Genomic DNA, 14,748 nt, shown 5'->3' on the forward strand with positions numbered 1-14,748 from the left:
AGGTGGCTACTTTGAAGAACCTAGAATATGACATATTTTCAGTTGTTTCACACTTTTTTGTTAAGTATATAATTCCACATGTGTTAATTCATAGTTTTGATGTCTTCAGTGTGAATCTACAATTTTCATAGTTATTAAAATACAGAAAAATCTTTAAATGACAAGGTGTGTCCAAACTTTTGGTCTGCATTGTATATCTAACCAGGTACAGGAGGGGTCTACTTGGCAGTGGCCCAACTATTAACATAGCAGCATGTGTATCAGCAAATCCCTTTTTAGAGACGGAAATTCTTGGCAGTCCATGTTGTCTATAGGCGCTTGACATATATCTTTAGTGGAATTCCACCACTATGTGTCCTCCCCTTTTTTTAACCCCTTTGGGCTGATTCAAAAATTTGGACACCCTGGATGTTTAGTACCTAGTAACACCTCCTTTTGAAAGTATAACAGCTTGTAAAAGCTCCCTTTTCCCTGGGAATACCTCTATCACCTTTTCCACCATCCTATAGGCTCCCTGCCACTTAATGTAGTATGTCACAGATTGTAAAAACTTTTTGTAGCCAGTCAATTCGTTCAATTCTTGGTTGAGGGATTTTCATCCATTCTTCCTTGGAAAATTCTTCCAATTCTTTGAGATTCCTGGGTTGTCTTGCATGCACTGCTATTTTGAGGTCTAGCCACAGATTTTCAATGATGTTCAGATCAGAAGACTGTGAGGGCCATTGTAAAACTTTTTATCTCTTAACTAATAAAATAATTACTTTTTTAATATACTTTTAAACCACTATTTGATCCAGCAATACTTTTTAATAGTCAATGGTAATCATGTATACAGTTGAAACCAGAAGTTTACATACACTAAATAAAAAGACACATATGCATGTTTTTCTCAATATCTGACATGAAATCAGAATAACCTTTCCCATTTTAGGTCACTTAGGATTACCATAATTTTTAATATTTGCCGAATGCCAGAATAATGAGAGAGAGAATGTTTTAAGACATTTTTATTACTTATTGCAAAGTCAAAGTTTACATACACTAAGATTACTATGCCTTTAAAACGTGTCTCACATTCACAGCGCTTCTGGTTCCTCATTATACTACGCTCACCGGAGTACACACAGCAGAGTCGGCATCCTGCACCTTCCATAAGGATTTTTATAGAGGTTGCAATGAACCAGTTCATTGTGTATGTTGACTAACATTCATGAGCATTTATTTTTTATATATTTTACATGCCGATCATTCTTTGCTCATATTTCTGATGCTGTACTATTTTTCTGTATTAATTCATGCCTAATCAGACTAGATAGTACTTTATTCGTATTACTGATTCTTTATTCGTATTACTGATGCAATATTGTTCTATTATTGTTCTATTATACCAATTTATACGTAATCAGACTAGACATCGCAATATCTTTTATATTTCATTTTATGGTTGCTCTTTTTCCTTCCTACTGACCTCCTCCAATGTATTAGCTCATCAGTACTATTCATGTTATGTTCTGCTACCAGAGCTAAGGAAAGAGAGGAGATCTGTCCCTACGATAGAACTCAGCTTAATCCCTACGATGTAACAGGGAACCTGATCCTGCGATCAGACCTGCTAAAGTCCTAAGCTAGTCTGTACGGAGACCTATAGATGTGGGGAAGGAATCCCTACAAGTACTAAGGACTGGGAGGAATATGGGACACCTCCTAACAGAAATAGTAGCAGACAGACGAACAAACAAAATATATAGAACATAGAGGTCAGTAGACCAAGCAAACTAACAGAGCAAGACACAGAGCACAGGCTAGCTAGAAAGAAGATATACAATGAAGTCCAGCAAAGCCAGAAGGGCGGAGCAGGATTAAATAGGCCAACAAGGTCATGTGACAAGCAAAGGAAAAAAAACCTAAGAGCAAGGTTCTAACAGTACCCCCCCTTCTAAGAGGATCCTCCGGATCCCCTAGGACCAGGCTTATCAGGAAATCTCCTGTGAAACGCTCTGATAAGTCTGGACGCGGAAACATCATCCGACCTCACCCAAGAGTTATCCTCGGGACCGAAACCTTTCCAGGCCACAAGATACTGCAAACTACCTCTATACCGTCTAGAGTTAAGGATGCGAGAAATTTCATATTCCCCGTCCTCCACCACCGGAGGAACAGAGGCAGAGGCGTCACAATCCGAAACAACAGCTTTTTTCAACAGAGAGACATGAAATACCGGATTAATTCTCCAGGAGGTAGGAACCTCCAACCTAACAGCAGATTGGTTGACAACCTGAAGCACCTTAAAGGGCCCTACAAACTTGGGACCCAATTTCTTTGAAGGAATCCTCAACCGCAGATTCCTAGAGGACAACCAAACCATGTCACCAACAGCGAACAAAACCTCCTGTCGTTTCCTATCAAAGTAGTCTTTAGATTTTCTGTTGGCCTCCTGAAGATTACCACGCACATCCGTCCAAACTCTCTCCAAATCACCGGAAAAATTCTCCTCCTCAGGCACGGCAGATCCCAACTTGGAGAACGACCCAAACGACGGATGTCTCCCAGAACAACAAAAAAAAGGCGAACAACCAGCAGAAGAAGATGTATGATTGTTCAGAGCAAATTCAGCAAGTGGCAGAAACTCAGACCACCCCTCTTGATTGTCTGCCACAAAACAACGCAAGAACTGCTCAACATCCTGGTTTTTCCTTTCTGTCTGGCCATTAGATTCAGGATGATATCCGGACGAGAACGACAAATGAACTCCCAACCTATCACAAAAGGCACGCCAAAAACGAGCCACGAACTGAGGACCCCTATCAGAAACAATGTCAGTAGGAACGCCATGAAGTCTGACAATTTCCTTGACAAAGGCCTTAGCGAGAGTTTTAGCGCAGGGCAGTTTGACGAAAGGAACCAAGTGACACATCTTGCTAAAACGGTCCACGACCACCCAGATGACAGTAAAACCCTCAGAGGGGGGAAGGTCAGTTATAAAGTCCATAGCCAAATGTGTCCAAGGAGCACTGGGAACCTCCAAAGGACAAAGCAACCCCGCAGCAGGAGTATGTGAGGACTTAGATCTAGCACATATAGTACATTGACGCACCCACTTAATGACTTCCTTCTGCCATCCAGGCCACCAAAAACTGCGACCCACCAGTCTCTTGGTCTCAGAGATTCCGGGATGACCTGCCAACCGAGATTCGTGACACTCAACAAACAAATCTCTCCTAAAGGTCCCAGGCACAAACAACATCCCATGAGGAGTGTTAGAAGGGGCATTCTCCTGTGCTTTAAGAATCTCATTTTCCAAAACGGAGTCCAAAGCAGCTATCACAACACCTTCTTGTAAAATGTTCTCCTCTTTCTCAGCACCGACTATGGGAGAAAAACTGCGAGACAAGGCATCCGCCTTAACATTCTTAGTACCAGGGATGTAAGTAACGGAGAAATTAAACCGCGAGAAAAACAGTGCCCACCTAGCCTGACGGGCATTCAGGCGCTTGGCAGCATCAAGATATATCAGATTTTTATGATCCGTAAGAACCTGAACGGGAAATTCCGCACCTTCCAAGAAGTGGCGCCAGTGTTCAAATGCGAGTTTAATAGCCAATAATTCCCGATTACCAATATCGTAATTCAGTTCAGTCTCCGAAAATTTTTTTGAAAAAAAGGCACAGGGATGTAATCCATCCCCGTTATCCTGAGACAATACTGCGCCAACCCCCACAGAGGAAGCATCAACCTCAACCAAAAACGGCCTAGTAACATCAGGCTGCATAAGGATGGGAGCAGAGGTGAACCTCTCCTTGAGATACACAAAAGCTTCAATGGCCTCAGAAGACCACTGAACCGCATCAGCACCTTTCCTGGTGAGATCAGTCAGAGGTTTGACAATACTAGAAAAATTTTTTATGAATTTTCTATAGTAATTGGCGAAACCCAAAAACCTCTGTATCGATTTCAAACCAATAGGCCTAGGCCATTCCTGCACAGCCTGAACCTTAACCGGATCCATCTCAAAACCTTTGCTGGAGATAATGTAGCCCAAAAAACTAATTCTCTGTACAGCGAACTCACATTTCTCCAGCTTAGCAAAAAGCGAATTGTCCATTAATAACTGTAATACCTCACGCACGCTCCGCCAATGAGACTCCAGATCCGGCGAATAAATCAAAATGTCATCCAAATACACAACCACATTTTTACCGATCAAAGGTCTAAGGATGTCATTAATCAGATTCTGAAAAAATGCAGGAGCATTAGTAAGACCAAAAGGCATAACCAGATTCTCAAAATGACCCACAGGAGTGTTAAAAGCAGTCTTCCATTCGTCACCCTCCTTCATGCGCAACAGATTGTATGCCCCCTTAAGGTCAATTTTAGAGAACCACTTGGCCCCCATTAACTGGTTAAACAGATCAGGAATCAATGGCAGTGGGTAAGGATTGCGTACAGTAATTTTGTTAATCTCACGAAAATCCAGACAAGGACGTAAACCGCCGTCCTTTTTTTTTACAAAAAAAATCCAACCGCCACAGGAGACTTAGAGGGCCTAATGTAACCGGCGGCCAAACTTGTCTGTATGTATTCCTCCAAAGCCTTCCTCTCAGGAATAGTAAGGTTAAATAAACGACTTTTAGGAAGAGTCGCTCCAGGGACAAATTCAATAGAACAATCATAGTCTCTATGGGGAGGCAAAACCTGCGATTCCTTCTCAGAAAAAACTCTCCAAAAATCCTGAATAGGAACAGGCAATTCTCCCCTATCCAAAGCTGCAATACGCCCATTACAACACTTGTCATAACATTTATGGCTCCAGGATTTAATTTCACTGGTAGACCAATCCAGTACAGGATTGTGAAATTTTAACCAGGGCAATCCCAATATTTCTGGAGAAGGCAAGTTATTCAACCCTACCAAATCCAATTTCTCATGGTGAACACCATTAATAGTGAGAGGAAATTCACAGACCTTGAGAGTAATATTCTTCAAAGGGAAACCATCCACAGAAACCACAGCAATGGGGGATGATAAAGGTTCAGGTTTTAAATTGAGTCTTTCCACGAATCCCCCATCAATAACATTCAGAGTAGACCCACAATCGACAAACACCCGAAATTCCATTAATTTTTCCTGAGCAATCGTGGAAGCAGCTAAAAATACACCCTTGGAATTTAAACAGGCAATACGGGCATGACTGACCATTTTTTTTTCTTTCTTCATACGAAGCTCACAGCCTTTAATCAAATGACCAGATTTTCCGCAATAGAAACACAAGCCTTCAAAAAATCGACGGTCTTTTTCTTGAGAGCGAGGTGCCACCGATCCAATCTCCATCGGTTCACCACTGTTAGTACACACATTCTCATAACCAGAAACTGACATAGCAGAGGATTTGCTCTCATTATCCCTTGCACGCAGTCTTCTATCCACCCGTATAGCTAATTGCATAGCCTGTTGCAAATCTTCAGGTGTAGGATAAGCAATTAGCAGGTCTTTAACCCTTTCACTGAGCCCAGCAAGAAATAGACTTTTCAGAGCAGAATCGTTCCACCCTGTTTGAGTAGACCAACGACGGAAATGAGTACAATATTTTTCCACATTACCTGATCCTTGTTTTAAACGTCTCAACTCAGTCTCAGCTGATGCGACACGGTCAGGATCATCATATAATAGTCCCAAAGCAGAAAAAAAACTATCCACTGATCTGAAGCATGTATCACTAGGTTGCAAAGAAAAGGCCCACTCCTGAGGCTCTTTGCGCAAAAGTGACATTATGAACCCTACGCGCTGGGATTCATCCCCAGAGGACTTAGGTCTCAAACGAAAATACAATAAGCAAGCATTTTTGAATGAAAAAAATTCTCGGTGTTCACCAAAAAATAAATCCGGCAAACATACCTTAGGCTCCAAGAAATGTGCTCCAGGACAGTTACTCACGTGCTGACGGAGCTCGGCCACCTCCAGAGAGAGTCCCTGCAGGCGATGAACCAAATCCTGAACCGACACCATGATGGAACAGAAAAATCTTTCCTTAGAGAATTTGCTGGCTGGACTTACTGTTATGTTCTGCTACCAGAGCTAAGGAAAGAGAGGAGATCTGTCCCTACGATAGAACTCAGCTTAATCCCTACGATGTAACAGGGAACCTGATCCTGCGATCAGACCTGCTAAAGTCCTAAGCTAGTCTGTACGGAGACCTATAGATGTGGGGAAGGAATCCCTACAAGTACTAAGGACTGGGAGGAATATGGGACACCTCCTAACAGAAATAGTAGCAGACAGATGAACAAACAAAATATATAGAACATAGAGGTCAGTAGACCAAGCAAACTAACAGAGCAAGACACAGAGCACAGGCTAGCTAGAAAGTAGATATACAATGAAGTCCAGCAAAGCCAGAAGGGCGGAGCAGGATTAAATAGGCCAACAAGGTCATGTGACCAGCAAAGGAAAAAAAACCTAAGAGCAAGGTTCTAACAATTCACTATTATTAGTGATGAGTGAGCACTAAAATGCTCGGGTGCTCGTTGCTCGGGTCGAGCAAATCGTAATACTCGGGTGCTTGACACTAGCAACGAGCCCAATGTAAGTCAGTGGGAAATACGCAGCTTCCCACAGGCCGCAATACTAAACTGCCACATTTCTCGGCTGCTTGCACTAGAAATTTTGCCTTTTAGGGTCATGGAGGCGGAAGCAATCTGCAACCTCTTGGCGGCGGCTTTCCCTTGGTACTTGGTCCCCAGCTGCCACTATTTCTCCCAATGTGCCATCCCCGCCTTACACAAGCACATATGTCACCAAGAGGATGACCATGTCCATGTTCTCCTCATCCTCCTGAATTACTTCCCTAATCATTGACCTGTGGAAGTGTACTTCAAAGGACAATTAAACTATTTAAGGAACATATGCCTCTGTAGCAGGAGATTAGAGGCAGAGAATTGAAAGAGACTTCACAAGGAAAATCATAGATCAGACTCTCTGCAGACCATCAACTTGGTAGCATGGCTTTATCCAAAGAGCCACAGACACTACAGGAGAGTAGCCATGGAACAGAAGGGAGCAGCCAGTGCAGCCTGCGAACCTTAGATATGGCTCAACTCTGTGAACAGGATAAATAAATCTGGACTCATCGAGTGGATGAGGAGTTCTAATGTATCACTGGTGCAAGAGAATGGACAAAGGAAATGTGGTGGCTTCCCTCCAGGTTGGGTTGGAGAAGCTCCTCCACATGGTTCTGAAATTTTTATTGGCATATTACACCGATCCAGCCAGGTATTATTGCCTTGTAATGCGTGCTGCTGGTGCTGCAGAAAAAAAATGCAAATCTATTCTATTCCCTATTGATACTGCTGTTAGATGCATTTACAATAGGAACAGGTGCTGCTAGGTGGTATCATTTGGTCGCATAAATCTCTTCCACAGTCCATACCTTTTTTTTTTTTAATTTATTTGGCCTTATATATAAGTCATGACCCTGCAAAGAATAATATTTCTTTCAGGAAAATCCATTTTAGCTTTGTTTTTATATGTTTTATTGTCAGTCCATAAAAATGGTGCAATACTCTGACAATATTGTTCACAAATATGCTATTGGTCAGCGGCCAAGTGTAAATAGGTTTGAACAACACACAACTGGCAGACTTTAAATGGAGTGTAATGTCTGGCACGTTCCTCAAAATGTCACTATTATTACCTAAGTAATATCGGATCACATCTGATGAACACGGTTTTAGGCAGTGGCCTATTAGTATGATATTGGTCAGGTTTGAACAACACACAATTGGCAGACTTTAAATGGAGTTTGATATCTGGCACACTCCCAAAAAATTCTGGATAATTAGCGCAGTAATATCTGATCCCGTCGGATGACCACGGTTTTAGGCTTTGGCCTTGTAATATGGTATTGGCAATGGTCAGTGACCAAGTGTGAATAGTTCTGAACAGCACACAACTGGTAGACTTTAAATGGAGGGTAGTTTCTGGCACGCTCCCAAAAAATTCTGGATTATTTGCGCAGTAATATCTGATCCCGTCTGATGACCACAGTTTTAGGCAGTGGCATTGAAAATATGGTATTAGTCAGTGACTAAGTGTGAATAGGTTGAATTACACACAACTGGCAGACTTTAACTGGCGTGTAATATTTGGCATGCTTCAAAAAATGTGACGATTATTACCGCAGCAATATCGGATCATGTCTGATGAACACGGTTTTAGGCAGTGGCCTATTAATATGATATTGGTCAGCGACCAAGTGTAAATAGGTTGAACAACACACAAATGGCAAACTTTAACTGGAGTGTAATATTTGGCACACCAAAAAAATGTGACGAATATTACCACATGTAATATCTGATCCCGTCTGATGACCACGGTTTTAGGCCGTGGCCTTGTAGGATGGTATTTGCAATGGTCCGCGACTAAATGTTAATAGGTAGGCATGCTCCAAGAAATGTCACGATTATTACTGCAATAATATCGGATCACGTCTGATGATGGACAAGTTTCTCTGCTTCCACAATACAGCAATGCAAATAAAATAAAAAAAATCTGGCTGTATTCTGCTAACAAGCAAATGGATCAGTAAAAATGGTGCACTGTATTGCTTTTTAAGCAAATAATCAAAATTTAGAGCAAAAAAAAAATTAGCCCTGATATATAGGGCTATGGATATCTGTAATAGCAGCAGACAGAACATGCACTGGACCCTATTCTGCTGTATACAGTGTCCACAAACTCTGCCTGGCTGACGCCTGCAATCACCAGGATTAATAATATATGCAGCTGGATTACTCCTTAGAAGGACTGTTAGTTCAGATGTATATATATATATATATAGCTGTGGAATACCTAATACATGACTAATAAACCGTGTTATTTTCACATGAAGGATGCAGATATCTTTTGATAGATGTGTCTTTATGAACAGTCTGTACACAGATAAGCAAATCTGTTTCCTGATGGTTTGAGGTTGCACAGAAAGACGGTCAATGAAGAAGGAGTAATCCAGCCTGACGAACTGTGAATGTACTTTATTCACAAACAGTGCTTGACAGAGGATAACACAAATAACCTGCAGTACACCTCACATGGTATAGGACATCTACGTGTTTCAGGTGGCCTGAGACCCTTAATCACGATATCCGACATTTGGTGTATCAATGGGAGATAAATACTCTCCTTCTTTGGCCAATCTTGTTATGAGCTGCTGGGAGGAGTCATATTTGTACAGTGTTTACAATCTATATAAAGAATTTATGTGGTGGTACGGCAGATACATTAATGATATGATCGTCATATGGAACTCCAATGTAGCTGCCGTACAGAATTTAATCAATTATTTTAATTGTAATCCATTTAGTTTGAAATTCACCTTTCTCCAAAAATTATCATGTGCTGAATTTTTGGATCTTAAACTAATAGGCACACCCTCTGAACCCATAGTTACATCAAGCTATAGAATAACTACAGCAGGCAATCCAATACTGCATGCCAGCAGCCATCACCATAAACATACAATAAAAGGAATACCTATAGGAGAAATATTTCAACCAAGTATAACTGCAGCACAAAAAATAATTACACAGAGGAAGTAAAACACATCAGAGAAAGATTACCTAAAAGGGGTTATAGCGAATGGACCTTTGATAGAGCAGAAAAATTAGTGGAACATAGACCTCGGTTTAAACAGAAATCTAATTATAATAATCAGAATATCACCCCTGTTACTCTAGTCTTGCAATATAGCAGTCAATTTTCATTGATAACATTTTTTTACAATAATTTATCTATTTTAAAGGAAGATCCAGACATAGCCAGCATCATCAAAAAGGGATATAGAATAGTGTCAAGGTAAGCACCCTCTTTGGGATGTAGCCTTTTCTCAAGTTTTCTAAATACATCCCAAGGCTATTCTTCTAATTGGTTAAACCTTAAAGGTTTTTATAAATGTGGTACACATCAATGCAAAATTTTTAAATATTCCTATAAATGTCAGAATTTTACAGAATCAGAAAATAAAAATAGTTTTCAAATTAAAGGTTTCCTTAACTGTAATACATGTAATTTCATATATTGTACATAATGGAATGTACAGCATATGAGTTAAAATACGTGGGCAGCATGAAACACCAATTAAATGGGAGAATCATAGAACAAATACATGATGTAGAGAACATTAATGAAAACAGAATGTAACGGGTCTGGGAGGCGGAACCTCTGAGCTACTATACAAGGGGGCAGTCCTTGTAAGGGAGCGGGTGGCGACCAGGCAGGCAGTCACAGCAGGTGACCGGGACAGTCTCTGGAAGAACGGGCAGGAGATCACGACAAGTGACTGGGGCAGTCTCTGGGTGAACGGGCAGATGGTCACGGCAAGTGACCGGGACAGTCTCTGGAAGAACGGGCAGGAGATCACGGCAAGTAACTGGGGCAGTCTCTGGGTGAACGGGCAGATGATCACGGCAAGTGACCGGGGCAGTCTCTGGGTTAAGGGTTGGTACGACCTGTGGCGGCTGGTGGTAGACTTGAGCTCCCAGGTGAGCAGGCGAGAGTCTCTGGATAAACGGGTGGTCACAGCATGTGACGGCGGAGCCTCCAGGAAGACCAACAGACAGGCGGCAGATGAGCGCTCCCAGGTGAGCGGGCAGAAGTCTCTGGACAGGCGGGTGGTCACAGCACGTGACGGCAGAGCCTCCAGGTAGGCTAGCAGACAGGCAGCAGATGAGCGCTCCCAGGTGAGCGAGCAGGAGTCACTGGACAGGCAGGTGGTCACAGCATGTGACGGCGGAGCCTCCAGGTAGACTAGCAGGCAGGTAGCAGGTGTGTGCTCCCAGGTGAGCGGGCAAGCTGGTCCATAGACAGACTGACGAGAGTAGGAAGGCAGACCGTCGGACCTCAGGCAAGCAGGCAGGTGGCTGGTGTGCGCTCCCAGGTGAGCGGGCAGGCTGGTCCTTAGACAGACTGACAGGAGTAGTAAGGCAGACCGTCGGACCTCAGACTAGCAGGCAGGTAGCAGATAATCAGGCAGGAATCTGGCAGGTAACTGGCAGGTAACTGGCAGGTAACTGGCAACGGGACCTGAGGGCTGAAGCAGAGTAGTGAACAGTGCAACAACATTGCTCGGGCACCTCCATTTTGGAGGAGGTGCCTTATATATGGTGAAGTCCTCCGGCCATTGGCCGGGGACTCCTTAGGACGGCGCGCGCGGCCCCTTTAAGAGGGAGGGAGAGCGCGCACGCACGCCCTAAGCACAGTGGCCGGGAAGGAGCGCGCGCTGCCAGCAGAGCGGGAGGAGGACGCCGGGCACGGAGCAGGGAGGTGAGGGGAACAGCGTCCCTGCCTAGCAGAGGGCAGGGACGCCGGCGCTACACAGAAATACATCTCAAATCTCCAAACATTTCATAAATGAACACCAGTGTAATCTCGGGACACTTAAAGTCTACGCTATAGAGAAAATGTACCAACCTCACAGAGGTGGTGACACGGAAAGAATATTGAGAAATAATGTGAGGTGCTGGCCTTGTTCTAAGAATATTGGACCAATGCATGTGGAGTGGAGTCCTCGGCTTTAAGAGATGCAGACATTTTCCACCACAGAGCACTGGTTACATCAATCTTATTGTTGTGTTTTATTAGTGTTTTGCTTGCTCGTCAGTTTAAGTGCACTAATATCACTTGGAAAGTATTCAGCTTCAGAAATCTATGTTTTCATTCTATGACAGTAAGCAGAGGAAGATGTGTTGGTTAGATCTTATGTATACATAAGGCAAGACAATAGATTGCTAAAGGTAAATCAATCATTCCATTAATCTCATCAGTATCTCAGGAGCCTCAAGCCATTGTTCTATCCGCCACTAGTCCCATTGTGTGGATGTGGATAGTAGACCTAGTGGAGCAGTAACCACAGTGGGTCTCACATACTGTCTCAGGTGTTGGACTTCTGGAATATTCTTCATTCTTTGAGCTAAAATCAAATGTTTAAGGGGGATGGTGTGGACAGTTCTGCTCATCCAGAGGGATGATCTCAGGAGAGGGAGGACAATTAAGCCATGTGTTTTAGTGCTAGTTGGTTGAATGATGTCGAAGAGAGAGGATCAAGGCTGAGGTCCTAGAGCCCATGGATGGATAGGCTATGGAGTTTGGAGATTGGTTGCCATCTGGGCTGCATAAACATCCTACAGTTGTGGAATTTGTCATCTGGATATAATGAACTTTCTTAAGGACTGTTGCTACTGGATACCTGTGTTTCTATTGTTTTATTTATCGTCTGGAGGACCGTGGAATATGAATGCAGACTATACTGGCTGGAGATACGAAATCTGTGGGCCAACCAAAAATTAGGAGACAGTGAGTATCAACTGGTACAAAGGCAGTGGAACTACCGCCTTGGGGAGGGGATCTTGTGGACTGGGGCAATGTATTTTGGCCAATGACCTGAAGTCGTTGTAAAACCTTGGCTGTATGGAATAAAATATTGTTGCATCATTAGCCAGCCTAAGTGATTATTACAACCCACAACCTGAGATCTCCACCGAGAGACTTAGTGGATTTTTAGGTTCAATACCAGAGTACCTTATGGACTCAATCAAAAAAAGATATGTTATTTTATTAATAATTTTTAACCACTATGCCTCTCTTTCTCACTACCTGATCTTTCTTATTAAATAATCGAGAAAGACATACAATGGCAACATAACAAGTAAGATTTTTGGATATCTTTTTTCTTCTATACACTATGTTCCAAATTATTATGCAAATAATATTTTCTCAGATTTTCCCAAATTACCTATATGAATTGCAGTCATTGTAATTTTCCAGTCAAATAACTATTAGAGTACAATTGAAAGGTTTTTGTACAAACTGCCTATGATAACAGTATATTTTTAAAAAAATTAAAAACTCAAACTGCACTCAAAATGCATGTTCCAAATTATTATGCACAGCAGAGTTTTCAACCTTTTCATTTTAATAAAGAACAAAAAAATGGTCATTTTTGAAATGATAAGCATTAGCAGGTTATTACAAACTGAAATCAAACAGTTTTCAACTCAAAACTTTATTCTAGGTGATGATACATTTGCACATAGGACCCCTTGTTCGAAAGGAGCTTCTGAAATCTCTCGTCCATTGAATTTGTCAGGTTTTGGATGGTTTCTGCTTTAATTATTTTGCATGAGGACAGAATACCCTCCCAGAGCTGTTGCATAATAATTTGGAACACAGTGTAGATTAAGTACTTGTAATATTTAATAATTATTAGTGTTGAGCGAGCATGCTCGACACTGCTCGGTGCTCGCCCGAGCATCTCACTACTCGGGATGTTCGGCGAGCACCGAGCATTTCCGGGTTACTCGGGCAGGAGCTCGGGTCTCCGCCCAAATTGTTTGGTGCTCTTTACAGAGCCAATGAACATGCAGGGATTGCCAGCCATTCACTGTAATGCCGCAGCCATGTTGGTTGTGGGCATTATAGTGATTGACTGGCCGCACAGCGTCACCTCGAGTATTTAAAACCGGGCGCCGCCATCTTGGACACAGTCGCTCTGGATCACACAGTGGAGGGAGAGTGCTGCTGAGCTAGGGAGAGATTTATACTGTGAAATAGGTAGTGTAGGGTCTCTAAATCCTGCAAAATTAAACAAACCGTCCATCTTAGGACTAATATCCATCCCAGATATCAGGCAGGCAGGCAGGCTGTACAGGAGACGCAGTGGTTATACCAACAAACACTGCATTACAGTCCTGTGTGCTGCTGCTCAAGACTAGACTTAGCCCCAGGTCTCAGGGGCCAGGAAAAATCCTTTTTTTTTCATCTAAGTCCTCTTTTTTTTTCCCTCAGTCAGACTTTACAAATACCCGTCTTATTAACCTTTTGGTATTTCACCCACCCCCCAAAAAAAAAAATTGAGTGTGTCTGAGTGTTCAGACAAAAATATATCTGTTTAAAAGTTTCTGGTGTAGGCCAGAGAACTAGAACTGTGGTTTTCCTCTTCCACGGTTCAAATCTGGGTGTAATCCACCTTTTTGCATAAAAAAAATACAGTTTGAGTGTCTCGCTGACTGTTCAGACAAAAATATATCTGTTTAAAAGATTCTGGTGTAGGCCAGAGAAATAGAACTGTGGTTTTCCTCTTCCACGGTTGAAATCTGGGTATAATCCACCTTTTTGCATAAAAAAAAACAGTTTGAGTGTCTCGCTGACAGTTCAGACACAAATATATCTGTTTAAAAGATTCTGGTGTAGGCCAGAGTACTAGAACTGTGGTTTTCCTCTTCCACGGTTCAAATCTGGGTGCAATCCACCTTTTTGCATAAAAAAAACAGTTTCAGTGTCTCGCTGACTGTTCAGACACAAATATATCTGTTTGAAAGATTCTAGTGTAGGCCAGAGAACTAGAACTGTGGTTTTCCTCTTCCACGGTTCAAATCTGTGTGTAATCCACCTTTTTGCCTCTTTTACATAAAAAAAAAAACAGTTTCAATATCTCGCTGACTGTTCCGACACAAATATATCTGTTTAAAAGATTCTGGTGTAGGCCAGAGAACTAGAACTGTGGTTTTCCTTTTCCACGGTTCAAATCTGGGTGCAATCCACCTTTTTGCATAAAAAAACCAGTTTCAGTGTCTCGCTGACTGTTCAGACACAAATATATCTGTTTAAAAGATTCTAGTGTAGGCCAGAGAACTAGAACTGTGGTTTTCCTCTTCCACGGTTCAAATCTGTGTGTAATCCACCTTTTTGCCTCTTTTACAT

Source organism: Phyllobates terribilis, unplaced genomic scaffold (genome assembly GCF_046119375.1).
Source record: "Phyllobates terribilis strain yellow unplaced genomic scaffold, ASM4611937v1 Scaffold_1__5_contigs__length_1240528914, whole genome shotgun sequence".
Classification (NCBI taxonomy): Eukaryota; Metazoa; Chordata; class Amphibia; order Anura; family Dendrobatidae; genus Phyllobates; species Phyllobates terribilis.